Raw genomic sequence first — 14,390 nt, 5'->3', positions numbered from 1 at the left:
GTCCATTTCCTCCTTGTTGAAGTGGCAGCTGCTCGCTCTGCCTCTGTGCCCTGGGGAAGCTTCTGCAATTTGCTTCTCTACAGATGTACAGAGCTGCCATTTTACCTTCGGAAAGGAAACCACCGTGAGTCCCCGGCCCCTCCACCCCTGTGTGCCTGAAGGGTTGAATTTATGACCCGGGAATAGTGGAGACCTGCTTGTTTTGGCAGCGCGGGCCTGGAAGTCTTCTCATCTGCTCACGAATACTGCTAACATGGTAGTCTGCCTGGAGTTTAGAGGGGATACGCTGGCTTCAGAAAGGATGTAATGGCAGTTATAGCAACAAATAAACCTGGAAAAGCAACAAGAAGGGGGAGCTAGTAGGAGTATTTGTGTAAAGAGAACAAGAGAGGGTTCACAGGCTGAGAATGGAAACCTTAGTGAACATGCCTAATAAGTTCCCATAGCCAGGGAAAAATCTAATTGCTCGTGTCCACCTAGGTGCCGTGGCTGAAATGGGATACCTGGGCTGGGGTGACAGCGAGATGTGATAGGGAAGGTACTAGAGAGAGAAGCAGAACAAGTCCTTTTCCTGATTTTATTGATTTGTTGTGTGATTTCTGGGAAGATGAAATTCTGTCTCATTTTCGTTTGTCGTGTAATTGTGCGGATCTCGCTGCTTTGCATTTTCAGGGATCAGTTAGTGGGAACCAAACTGGAGAGCCATGGTTTGAACTTGTTTTGTTTATAGCAGGAAGCGGGTGTGAAAACCTCAGGAGGAAATGGCTGGGTTTGCCCAGGTGTATTTAGGCAGCTGAATGCTGCAGAAAGCACCAGTGTTAAATTTCTGTACTCCTCAGTCTGCTTTGATGCTCCATTTATGATGTGTTTCTCCTCACGCAGGAGCAGTGTACCATACTGCGGTACAGAGACTTGCTGTCGCCGTCAGCACTGGAAAAGACTGAAGCTGGCATCCCCATTGTCCACAGCCAGAGGTTGCCCTGCATGACACAGCTGTAAAATGTTCATCAGAAAAAACTGAATGGTAGATCCTTAAGAGTGAGTAAAAAGCAAATCTGACTTTTTAAAATTTTTTGTCTAAAACGTATAAAAATAATGCCGTGCAGAAATGCATTAAAGTTCCTGGGTGAATAGGGATTGAGAATTGCTTGGAGTTTTACCTGTGGCGCAGGATTATGGTATTTCTTGCACACTGCTGTGTCCTTTGGAGCATGTGGTTCCTCGCCTCCTCTGCTGTCCATGTACACCCCTGTTGAACTGTATTTCTCAGGACCGGTGAGTCAAGGCTAGTGAAGAAAAGTGTCAAGCATCCTATTGAAATGGGATTTCCCTAAGCAAGAGGCTGGCTTCTAGGAAGGAGAGCTGATTTGTCAGGGAAAAGATCACCTGGGAGGGACCAGCTCCTGGGGCTGATGTGAAGGCTGCATGGGAAAGAAAATACCTGGACAGCTGTATCAGGAAAGGAGATGTACTGTTTTGTGGGCCATGTTCATTCGCTTAAGCAGGGGAGCTGCTTCTCCAGGACGGGTGGACAACAGTTTCCAATGGCAGAGGGAGACAGAGAACATCTTCAGGATGCTTGCTGTTTTCTCAGTGGTTGTCAATTGCCTTTTACTTTTGAGTAGTGAATGACTGTGTTCAGAAACCCACTGCAAAGCACATCCTTAGGTGTTTTGTAGGTTGTAGCTCTAGACTTTGAGATGAACTTGTAGACTCAAGGGATCGCGTACTCAGTGGGATGCTACAGAGTATGAGGCAGCAGCTGGGGAGGTTGGAGGGAGATGACTCCAGTGTCCAGGCCTTGCCCAGGCGTTTGAACCTGGGTATCACTCCTGCCTTTACACAGCTGAAAGAGGTCTGCCTGTGGAGCCCATCCCTTGAGACACATCACCTGTGCTTTGCCCAGACCCAGCTGGGAGAAAATGCTTGAGATTCAGTGACTGGTTTCCCTCAGGGCAGTCTGGGGAGTTTCCTTTTGTGGAGTGCTTGACTGGCTGGGATGTTTGTCGAAGGTATATAAAGTATCAGTTATTAACTTCTTATGCATGGTACAGCAATGCTGTTTCCTGAACCTTGAGTGAAATCAAGCTGCGTGTCTTCTGAGGCTGTCTTAGCAGCAAATATGTGAAAATGAAGTAGTCCTGCTTGACATATCAAGGCACCTACAATTTTGATATACATGAAAGAAGAAAAAAACCCCAAACCAATCTTTGCTAAAAGTCCCATAATTAAAGCAGTGGCAGACCGGCAATATGTTGTTAGAAACGTAGATTGCAATTACTTGTTTTATTTATTCTGTTTTCTACTTAAAAAGGAATCACAGCTTATATGAATGCTTCAGCAGGATAAATGCTCAGGTACAGGAAAGCATTGTGAGATACTCGATTTTCAGATAGGTGGAGTCTGTAATGCTTTCTGTGGAAGACTGTGTTTTTGACAACTTGCATGGATGTATATACAGTGCCTACCACTTCCCTGGTGTGCAAACCAGGACTGTAGTGCTGGATGGAGAGGAAGAAAGACCAAAATCTGGAGACGTAGTTCCTTAAAATCTTTAGCCTCTAGAGTTCTCAATGTTAAAAGCCTGAACACTTTGTAAGAAACCACATAGTTCCTTAGAAGCAAGATCTGTATTTTTACATGCTTGTATGTATCTGCATGCATATGTAGGTATGTATGTGTAAAATAGTATTTTCATCCTCTCAGCTACATGTAGAAAGCATATGTGAGTGGATAGAGAGGTGGAGAAGTGTTTTATTGGAGTCAGAATGACTGAAGGATCTAATTCTGTAATATTCTGTAACTGTTCAATTGCTGATGGATATAGAAATGAGCTGCAGGCCTGTCATATATATACATGCTTGTGCCTATATGTAAATGTGATATACATGGAGAGAATAAATAACTTAGCTTGGTCCACTTACCCTACTTCACTTGAGAGGGAGTTGCATCTAGGGGACTTTCAATAAGGTACATGTTTGATGTCATATAATGTACTTGTTCCCAACCTGGTTGTGTACAGCGTGTTGCAGTAGTGCACTGTGCACGTGCTGGAATAAGGTTTGTGATGATGACTCGGTTTTTCAAGAGAAAGCCAGAGACTGTCCCCCTAGAAAGCCCCATCAGCTGCACAAGGAAGGGCTTTCCATGTGCTAAGCTGTTTTATTGTTTCTGGGAAATAAGGCAGTCTCGATGCTGGAGGATGAGCCGGGCTTGTGGGATCATCGCCAGAAGCAGCTTAGGGCTTAGAAAATAAAACCTGAGAGCGTGGCGTGATTTCTGAAGTCCATGCAGAAGGCAAGCCATTACTGAGATTTGCTGATACTTTCTGCACCAGTTGTTTTTTGCATTTCTTTTCCAATCTGAGTGTTTTAATTCTAAATAAATCACAGTGATTTACCATTGACAGGAGATGTCATGGTGAAGTCAGAGAGATAAAAATCCTCTAGTAAATTGCAGAAAGCTAAGTGTTTCTCACAGATACTGTGGATAGAATTCATTTAATCTAACTTTGGATGTTTATAGTGCAGTATCCAAGATGATGCTTAATGAGGTAAGTAATTTTAGAGTGTGATTCATCTGACAGTTGAAACATACTTTAGGATGACATGGATCATGTCCTTCGTTGACCATAAAGGGAGCCTAGCTGAGTAAGTCAGTGGTAGATGTCTGCACTGCCCAGTGAACCCTTTTCTTTACATCTGGTGTCACAGTGCTGTCCAGAGAACCCCCGAGTTTTGGAGAGTCCTTAAAATTTGCATTCAGTCATGTGTGACAGAGCAGAGGCGGTGCCAAATAATTCCTTGCAATCGGTTTGTTTTTTCTTTTGCTCTCATGAATCTGAGATTTAGCTTCAGTCATCAATTACTGTTTTGGGAGGAACACCATGTAATGTAATGGAAGTGATAATTTTTGAACTGTTACTGTGAATTTTAGCTCTGTGGTAAAACTTGTACATGAACTCTTGTCTTAAAAGTGTAGTCCATGCCATACAACCTCTAAAATAAGAATTTGTGAAAATACAGCTCTGGTTTTTGGATGGATGACAGAGGAATCCTGATGTTTCTGGCTTCTAATCCTTTTGTGAAGATGTTTCAGATTTCACTGGAGCTGGAGTGAACCTGATTGTTTCTTAACATTTATTTGGAAAAACCTTCCTGTATAGAAGAGGTGGGGGAAGGAACCTATAAGAGTGATCCAAATGTGCAGCGCACAGGGCTGAGCATGGACTGGCCACATGGAATACTGGGTTTGGAGCTCTGTGCACATGAAAAGAAGCAGAAGACAACAAAGAACCTAGCAAGGAGACAGTAGACAAGAATGCCAGTATTGCTGAGAAAAAAACGCGAGTGTGCTCCAGGATGGTGTGCTGTGGGAGTGTGCTTGCACTAGGGATGCTGTCTTGCTGTTTTGAGTCCCACTGGTGAAAATCTCTAGCTTTCCTAGTCTCATTCCAAGAGAAACCATTTAGATTGCAAGTGTAATGAATTAATCTGTTTGCTGTGCAAACTATTCTGAGTAGTGCATACCCTGCTGTTTTACAGACTTTCCTGTTCTCTGGATGAAGAAGTAATTTCCTCTTCATGTAGTGTAAACCTTCACCCAATGAGCATGCATGCAATTTTAAACACGTGTTTCATTTCAATGGCTTCAGGTGACTATAGCTTAATAAATTTTCCAGCAAAAGGCCACGAAGGGACTGGAGCATCTTTTCTGTGAGGAAAGCCTGAGAGAGCTGGGACTGTTCAGCCTGGATAAGAGAAGGCTCGGGGGGATCTCATCAATGTACAGAAATACGTGAAGGGAGGGCGCAAAGAGGACGGAGCCAGGCTCTTTTCAGTGCCCAGTGACAGGACCAGAGGCAGCGGGCACAAAGTGAAACACAGGAGGTTCCCTCTGAACATCAGGAAACACTTCTTCACTGTGAGGCTGACCGAGCTCAGGCACAGGTTGCCCAGTGCAGTTGTGGAGTCTCCATCCTTGGAGGACCATGCCTCCACCTGGGCATGGTCCTGGGCAACCAGCTTTAGGTGGCCCTGCTTGAGTGAGGGGGTTGGACCAGATGACCTCCAAAGATCCCCGCCAGCCTCAGCCAGTCTGTGATTCTGTGAGTTAGGTAGAATTGTCTGTCCCTCACAAACTGTTGCCAAGCTTCTCGGGAATTCTCACAAGGTTGTATGGGGCTCCTGGCAAGGGTACTAAACATCTGCTTAATAGCAGGCCCCCAGAAAACACTGAAAATGTGGCTGGATACTTCGCGGTGACACTTCTGTATTACAGTGTTGGGTCAGATGGTGAAGTCAGTTAAAACTGCCTCTGATGGATCATATATGCAGTCAGGGCACCCGATTCATAAATTTGTAATGGCCCTGCTTACACTAATTATCAGTGAAGCAGAGAAGATACGTTAGATCTATTACATTTACTGCAACAGGAATAGCACAGTACTCGCTGGCATCAGCGTTTTACATGAAGAATTAATTGTGCAGTTAAGCTGTTGTTTTAAAATGTGTTTCCTCTCAGTGGTGAAAGTCTTCATCTGTGTAATACTGAAATTCTGCTACTAGACAGACCTAGAGATTCAGAAGGTAGTTCATAGTGTGGTAGTTGTGGTATTTTTAAAAGATACTGATAATTATGCAGTTTTCTGGACCCATTGAAGAGAGCACCCAACCATTCGAAGCAGTAACATCAGACTTCTCCAGTGCAGCCCCTTCAGGTGTAGCGACTGGATGAGAAATAAGACATCTGCAGAAAGCTTCTGAATTGATTTATGATTCTCTTTGAGGAAAATATATTTAGCCTATAGTGATTGATTTTTTCACAACTTGCAAAAAGATTTATGAAGCAAGTAGTACTTGCATATGCTTTGCATTTGTTCTGTATATATTGTCCTTGATGAGTATTGTACATGAAAGGGCCAAACCCTGAAGATATTCAGAGTTCATTTTACTGCCTGCTAACATGAACGTTAAAATTAGGGGCACTCTATATGGTGATAGCCAGGATCACATCTATACGAAGAGAAAATTCTCTGTTCTCCCACAACACAAATACATATATTGGTGTCTGAAAATACATGAAGTAACTCAGTCACCTTCCCCAGCAGAGGAAGATTTTCCCATGGTAAGTTAGAGAGCTTGCTTCAGATGGTAACTTGGGAGAGGGTGGTACCTGACACCAGGCAGGACCTGCCCAGGGACCCAGGCTGGAAGCCTTGCATCTCGGGGCGTCACTGCTGTGTGGGGAGCGGATCTCCTAGTTACACTCTGGTGCCTTGTGAGCTACAGAGGTGGATGGGAAGCCGTGATTCAGGAAGGCGCAGATTAAAAGGAATTATGGAAGCCAGTCAATACATGTTTTACCTATGGAAGATGCACCTTCATAACGCATAAGAAAGCATCCCTTGAGGTTGTTTTTTAACAGGAAAAAAGTAAAAACTCTTTGTACTACAAGTTCATTTGGGGAGAAGGAGGGAATAGTGTGAAAGCTCGGTAGGCATCACTCCTTTCCAGCACTTTGGTCTCGCTGTCCTCAGCTTCCATGATGGAGACCTCTGATCCAAGGCCTGTGCGTGAGTTATTGGGGAAGAAATACTAACTGTCAGTGTCTAAGGAGGGTCTTTCTCCTCTTAAAGCCTCCCTCATTAACGTGCTCCCCCCAGTGCAACTTTGGGTCTTGCCAGAGATTTTCCATTGAAATAATCCCTGCACAGCTGTCTCCTATTGCCCTTGCAAGCCGACATGGAAAAAAGATCAGCCGTGCCATCAGCACTAAAAGATCTCAGGCTTAATAGCACCATACAATAAAGCAGAAAAACCAAAAATCTGCTGTGATGCATATAACCCTGTCCAAAATGTATTATTTAATTATTTTTTAGAAAACGTTATTTTTATTACCCAGACTTGTTTTTTGCGAGGATTTGACTTAAGTTATCTGGATATTTTGGATTGATTAAGCAGTTGTGGGTTGCTACTAATGAAGGTAATTACTTTAGTCCTGAGAGGATTGCAGCATGTTGTAAAATAGGATATAACACTCCTTTAACACAATAAAAAAGGGTTTCCAAGTAGATACTCTCTCTGTTCCTGCTTGAAATATTTGTGGGTTTTGGCTTTGCAAGTTGTTACTGCTTCTGTCCCTCCTGCTTGTGTAACTACACAGAAATGGGCATTACAATAGGCCCATTGGGCTACTCACACTCACTTAAATGTGTTTTTCTTGGTGCCCCCTGTTTCTGAAAGATAGAACCCTTAGTTCACAAATGGGGTGGTGGGACAGAAAGGACCGGTAAGCTCTGCGGGAGGGTGGAGTGAGGAGGAGGTGCAAAATCAAGAGGATAACTCTGCAGAGGTGAGTGCAAAGCACTACACTTGCTTGGCTCTAAGATGGATCTCTGCTTCCTACAAGGCAGGGAATGACTGATAAGACTGCAGAAACAGATCTGAGAGTTTGGAGTGAGCTGGGCAGTGAATTTGATCTGTCTGATGCAGTTGCAAGGAAAGGCAAGCCTGGTTCTGGGGCTCTGGGATGCAGAAATGGAGCTGTGGAGGAGACCAGAGGGAATTATTCACTGGGGAGCTGTCATGTTCTGAAGGGTTACCTGGCCTGTGGGAGTAATGAGATTACAACCATGGGTTTGCAGGATTCTGTAATACACAAGGACACGGAGGTTTCATCCTCTAAACTTCTCTGCTTTATTAAGGTTACAAAAAATAACACAAAATTCACCACTAGAAACTATACCTGTGATCAAGACAGTGAATATATATATATATATATATATCAAGCTATTACAAATTACTAGCAGCAATCAATAATAGCAGCAACAAGTATATATATAATATTACAGGCTACTACAAACTTATCCCTAGTAAACTTATTGATAGTATAACAGCAGATACACTTACGGTAAATTACTTATATGCATATATATGTATGTTCATCATATTACGAATACCAAGTGCATCAAACCAGTCCCAGAAGGGGGCCAAACCATCTCAGAAGTGGGAGGAAAAACCAAACTGACCCCAGAAGTGGGCCTGGGGGGGACCAATAAAGTAACAGGCAGAGCCTCACTTCAAAGGTGATCCTTGTCACGGAGTTGGGAATCAGCCAGGCATCCTTGGTGAGGGTCCAAGAACTTATCTAGGAGATCGTGTAGAAAGTTCATGCAGGGAGCTCAACCTGTTTAGGAAAAGGAAAAGTATGTGCAGCACAGGAGGTTCTCAGAGGGTAAAGCTCCATTTTGGGTAAAAAAGTCTTTTCTATATCACAGAGACATAACAGGGTGTAGGACACCACCTCTTCAAGCAGCCAGTAAGTGCTGTTAATTTCTATTTTTCACCTGGGACAGCCAATAGATGATGATGGTTTCTGTTCTTTCACACTAATTTTTATTTTCCAGACTGTTTTCCTGTTCTTGCACTTAGAATGGTCAATGGCAGTTACCTGCTCTTACTTTCTCAGGATGTTTTCCCATTTTTCCAGACTATTTTTCACCTTTTCAGATGATAAGTTGCTGTTACAGTCCTTTGTTTTTGTGCTTATTGATGGTATCTCAGGATGCCTCCGGTTTCTAGGTGCCCAGCTGCACTTCAAAGATGCCGGCTGCACTTCTCAAGGATGCTGCTGGTTCCCAGGCTGGCAGTTTCCAGGCTCACAGGCCAGCAGGCATTTTTTCTGTCAGTACTTAAGCAGACATCTTCTGTTCAATATTTCTCCCCTTGTAACCAGGTTGCCTTTAGGGCTGCTCATATCGAGTCCTCTGTAAGTACTCTGTGTAGTTTTGAGTACCAAGCCTCAAAAGAAATACAGCAGAGGATGAACAAGTAGAGCTGGAGAAAGTGATCTAGAGGGAAGGGGCAAAAAACCTTCAGTGTTTTTTATCTAGAATAGAAAGCAATGAAGGAAATGAAAGATGGGAATGGGACAGGGATCACCATCCATGGGCAGTGGTCTTCCATCCTTCATTATATTCATTACTATATTAGAAAAAGATTAGGGATCATTTTGATAAAATGGCTTATTTTGTGGGGAAAAGAAGCGAGTGCAGTAATTTTCTGGGGTACAACACTGACAGCATTGAAATCTCTGTTTATTGCCCTCATTTCTGTACTATTATATACCTCCATGTGTAAGAAATGACATGGAAGTCCAGTCTATTTGCTGAGACTGCTGACAAATGTATCCTTTAACATGTGTTGCACTTTTTTTGTCATTTATGAAAATCTTTGCATTAGAATTGGAGAAGGGACCTTCTGTGGGTGTTGTGTAGCATCCTGCACAGTCATGAAACAGCAGGTTTGGTAGCTGACCTAACCTGGTGCAGAATTGAGCCTGTGGTCCAAAGAGAAAAGCTTTGTCCCCTTCACCTGCTGCTGTGTAACCCAAACCACTGAGCACCATGAGAAGTGTGCAGCATGGAGGCTTCATGCACAACATCAGAGAGTCTTTGCTACCTTTGACTCAAACTCATGGATAGGATAGGATAGGATAAAGTCCCTAAACCCACACTTTCTCAGCAGGCTTTGTGGTCACTAAAGGCTGGTCTCTGTCCTTACTAGGATCTCCTCAGAGATGCTTTTAAGTTGCTTCCCAGTATTTGGAGACCATTTTCGGGGCTCTTCCGAAGTCTGCTGAGGCCAGAGGGAGCTTTCTGGTGGGCTCAGCAGGTTTGGACCTTCCCTAAAGCAGTTCCCTGTGTGAATCAGGTGTGGCTAGTTTTAGCCCACCGACAGTGGTTTTTTGTGGGTGTTACACCAGCTTCTCGACAGCAGCGCTGGGGCATCATCACATGGGTTTAGGAAGTGAGAATTTCCATCCCAGCTGTGCTGACTGGTGGGGTGATACCATGCCCCATGCAGCGGAATGTGACTTCCACTTTTGCTTCCCTGCTGCGCTCTGTTTCTCTTGCTTGCCCATTTTCCAGGGTGTGCCAGGTCCCTGGATGTTGCTGTTGCTGTTGCAGTACCCCGTGATGGGACACAACAGGAAAAATTACCTTCTCTCGAGGGTAACAGTGTGCACCATAACCAGGGCACACACTGCTCCATGGGTTACAGTTGACATACTCAGCATTTCCACCCATGCTTGTCTGAATATGTCTCTCTCCCACCTTGGCCACTCCATCCCTAGGATTTCATCCACTGACTTTCAGCTTGACCGTCATTAAGCTTTTAATTGACACACTACCTGCCAGAGTCTTGCACTCATGCCAAATGCCTAGCAATGTTGAGGAATATTGTGCTAATACCGTAACGTCTCGGGTACTCATGGTGTCTCTCTGATTCAGCGCTGAACTGGGGGGCACTGGTCCAGCTACCTCACCACATCTTCCAGTGCTCTCCCAAGACGTCAGCTGTGATGGTACAGGAGAGACTGTGTCATCACTGCTGGCAGCTCCTAGGTCGTGTTTTTCTTGAAGAGGAATAACATCTCCAGTGCTCTTTTGTCAGCTGCAAAATATTTTGAAGCTGGTAAATGTGTGTTTTCTTCTTTCCTACTCTGTCAGTCAGAGCATTTTCTGATTGTTGCCTGGCTGCATGTCTTTACTCATGTTTATAAAAGATAGGATCTAGCTCAAATAGAAGTTTGTGGCTTGGTGCCAGCTGGCATTAGATTATCGTAGCGGTGTTTTCTGGCCTTGGAAAAAATCTATAAATGTAGGAATTAATTTTTTCTTGAAATTTTCCAGCATGTCTTTTGCAATATTTACCTGAGTTGCCATTATGTGCTGGCTGGGGGAGAGTGGGGTTGCTTGTGCTGGCAGGGAGGAGGGTTCAGAGCAGACACGAGGAGGAGGAGACCTCTGCACCACCGCACTGACACGGGGGCAGCAGGGTCCGCAAACTGAATGGCAGATACTGCCCATGCTATAGGTAGTTTGAAAAGCGGTGTCTTTAAAACCATCTTTCTGGTATGGAGGTGGAGCAGGGAGGTCAGGAGGCCTTTCCTGGCAGCAGAGGACATACCTTTGGTGGTAAGAATGAAGGGAAGAGCAGCAGAGGAGGAAAGGGAGTTTGTTATGGAAAGGATTTTGGCTCCCAGTGAGGTTCTGCGGTCAGCTTGGGTGGGATCTGTGTGGCCTTTTAGTTGATTGGCAGGTGGCTCCTGCACAGAAGATGATGGTGAGGGACAGTTCTCCCATCTAGAAGCCCCACTGTGCGTAAGCGTAACATAAAAGCCCGCTCTCCCACGAGTGCAGCCGCGTGCCTGCTTCGTTCCCAAGGTTGGGCTCCAGCACTTCTATTAAACAGCAGTGAGCTGGAAAGACCTCCTAACTGATTTTATGCAAATGGGAGTGAGACATCTCATGCATGTGTGTTTGCACACAGGCACTGTCCCCTATCAAACAATAGATATTGTTTTGTTATGTAAATAGTGCTCAACTGATGAGGGATTGCTTGAGAGTTGAGCTCACTTGTACTGAATTGTTTTGACATGTGTGTGCAGGCAGGTGTTGAAAGAGAGGACGGGGAGAGTACTAAAGTTGTGAAATTTCAACGAGGTAAGCCAAATAAAAGAATCAAGTCATGTTATATGGAAAGTGGTGAGTATATAACCTGCATATTGGATAAGGGGGGTCAGGGCTACGTGGCAAAGAGATAAGTAGGAGGCGAAGAAAAACAGTTGTCTTCGTACAAGGAGATACGACTTGATACGACTTGAAAGTGCCTCTGATCTTCATCGTTGGTCTCCATGTGTCCGTGCCTCTCCAAAAGCATTCTGCTTGGCAGGTGCAACTTCGGAGGTTGGTTTTGGTGGTAACAAGGCATCGCCTGAGAGTTGCCAGGCAGCTGAGGATTTACATTCAGTGAAGCCGACGGTGAAGGTTGGGCGACAGAGCCGCGCTCGACGAAGCAGTTGGGGAAGCTGCAGTCGCTGTCTCCCCACGTTCGCCGCCGGTGGGGTTGGCTGTTGGTCTGGCTGCAGGCGGCCACCAGCTGCGGTGGAGCAGTGACATCAGTCAGTCCAATCTGGTTGTGGTGGGAAGCGTGATGAGCAGCTGTCATGCAGATGCTCCCTGGGAGACTCTAAATAGTCATTGTTGAAGTAATTAATAGCAACAAGTTGGGGGGGGGGGGAAGCCCAGAAAACGTTTTCAGATGTCCCAGACCATGCTGATACTTAGGGTGATGAATCACACAACATGCTGTTACTCTAAAGTGAGTACAATCTTTGTGTTTATGTCATATTTTAAATATGACAAACTGCTTTGCAAAGAGGCTGGACAAGAAAAAGAGCATTTTACAGATTTTAATATACTGATACATACTAATAAGCAAAGAAACCCATGTTGCTCTGAGAGCCGAGCAAAGAAGAAATGTGCAGTATTTAGACATAAGAAGTTTTCTTGGAAAGACTTTTTTATTATTATAAAAGAGTAGCTATTATGTACCCTCCCATAACAAAATGGTCCAACTCCATATCTTAACACTGGGCTATTCTAAAATAATTTAGAATAATTTTATGCCATTATTTATGTCACTTAAAATGAAGCTAGCAGGTGCTGAGAGTTTTTCTTGGACTATTCAGCATCATTTCTGGTGATAAACTAGAAAAGAGAATTTGGGGTCCCTTGCAGAAAAGTGGGGTCCCTTTTTTTCTTTTTTTTTTTTTTTTTAATTTCATATTGTACCTTGGTACACACGGAAACTTTTTGTTAGCTATGTAAGCATTCTTTTATTCAGATACTAATTTAACTTGGTGATTGTACTGAGAATGACCTGTGCTCTGGCATTGCATCTTTTCCATTTAGCACAGGGGACCTTTTAAAGTTGATTAGCTCATAGCTCTTAAATCTTTCATAGTTTTCAGCTTTTTTCTCTTCACTCAGAGAGGAAGCTGGTTTGTTTAATCCTTTCTGTGAATTTAGGAGAGGCTATTGCCTAGCCTTTCAGTATTTGTGATGTTTGATGTGTCCTGGACTTTCCTTTGGCTTTCAAAAACCATCATTCCCGTACTTTTTTGTTACTGACGTGTGGGTGATACAGCCGCTGAAGCTGCCTGGCAGCAATTTGGAGGGGAGGGAGCTGGGGAGGGGGAAGGTATGTAGAGTGTTTTTTCGCCCACTCTGCCAGTTGCACGGGAGAGAGGCCAGAGCTGTGAGCTTTACAACCCTGCCACCGAGCAGCCGGCTGCCCACCCGCGCCGTGCTGTGCCGTCCTGGCCAAACATCTCCTAGAGCGTCCGTAGGGTGGCGTGACTCTGAGCCGTGGGCATCATCCATGGGGATGTGGCTGGACCTCAGCCTCTGGGAATGGTGCCTACCTGCTGCCAGTCAGGAATACTAACCCACGGTCAACCTGTCCTTTTCCATGCTCCACTGATGGGGTGAGCAGGTTATCCTCAGGGGTGAGCAGGTTATCCTTGGAAGGGATTGCCCCGTGGTGGAGCAACTGAACCTGTGGGCATCACAGCTGGCCAGCTTCCCTGGAGAGGCTCGGGAAGTAGATGTTGCTTTCCCAACCTGCCCCAGGTAAGTAATCTGATCTTAAACAAAGAAACAGAGAGACAGCTTGCTCTTATTTAAAAATACATTAAAGCAAAATCCTTTTTTGTTTTGAAGGCAGAAGGTTTGAATATTCCTGTGCTCCGCTGAGCTCCCAGATTTGGGGGGTGATAATGAGGGATTTAATTCTGGGCAGCAGGTGCTGGCAGCAGGGATGCGATGCAGCGCCTGTAATCGTGTTTTCAGGTTCATTTTGCACCATCTGGGTGTGAAAGGGGCAGTCGAGCTTTTAATTGTAGTCCGTGGGCAGCTGGTACCTTCCTCCTCCTGCTGCGGGTACAGACGTGTTCAAGGAAAGATGGTCTGTGTGTCTGAGGCATGTAGAGAGTTAAAGCTGGCGAGGAGCCGTGCCACTGCCCATTGAGCCGCTGCGCTGGGGAAGGTTCCATGGCAGGGGAACGAGAAGTTGTTCCCCCTCCTGCTCCCACTGGTCACCCATCACCTTTTCCTACCACCTCAGGAAAAAAGGGAAGTTGTCTTTCAGATGTCTGGGCTTCCTATCCTGATGGGACGCGCTTTTCTGAGTTGCAAATAATCCCAGCTGAGGAGATGTAAAGCAGCCGGCATGGGGAATGTGACCTGTTGTGCGAGCACCCGTCCGTGAAACACCCCGGAGCAGGAGCCAGGTTTGTGACGTGACTGCCCTCCGGCAAAGGGGACCGATGACTGCTGGAGACTTGGACAACGTGGAAGATGTCCATAAAAGACCAATATCTGAATCAACTCCTTGCTATGCTTTTATATGTGATCCAAGCAGTGGAAGAGGCAAAAAGGCAAACTACATGTTAACAGCAGTGTCATCACAGTCCGTCACTCCAGCGTGGCAGGGGACGGTAGGCTGGGGAGGCTCATGATCTCCAGGGGGAATGTTCTGCAG

At 45.1% G+C, this 14,390-nt stretch overlaps 1 protein-coding gene across 11 annotated transcripts in view; it reads left to right on the top strand.

The window, feature by feature from the left end:
- Positions 1-14,390, top strand: part of ANKRD6 (ankyrin repeat domain 6) — a 108,515-nt gene that overhangs the window by 54,483 nt on the left and 39,642 nt on the right. For 8 of the 11 annotated variants that reach the window (XM_030029808.1, XM_030029799.1, XM_030029778.1 and 5 more), the window contains one exon: positions 883-1,038. The exons of 1 other annotated variant lie outside the window; for it this stretch is intronic. The gene's annotated coding sequence lies outside the window, so the exon portion shown is untranslated. Of the gene's footprint in view, positions 1-241; positions 257-882; positions 1,039-13,216; positions 13,481-14,390 lie in introns of those variants that run through there. 2 more of the 11 variants (XM_030029752.1, XM_030029768.2) reach the window with 2 other exon arrangements.

Source organism: Aquila chrysaetos, chromosome 2, assembly GCF_900496995.4.
Source record: "Aquila chrysaetos chrysaetos chromosome 2, bAquChr1.4, whole genome shotgun sequence".
NCBI lineage: Eukaryota > Metazoa > Chordata > Aves > Accipitriformes > Accipitridae > Aquila > Aquila chrysaetos.
Note: the sequence above shows the minus strand (reverse complement) of the source record. Positions and strands in the feature narration are given on the sequence as shown.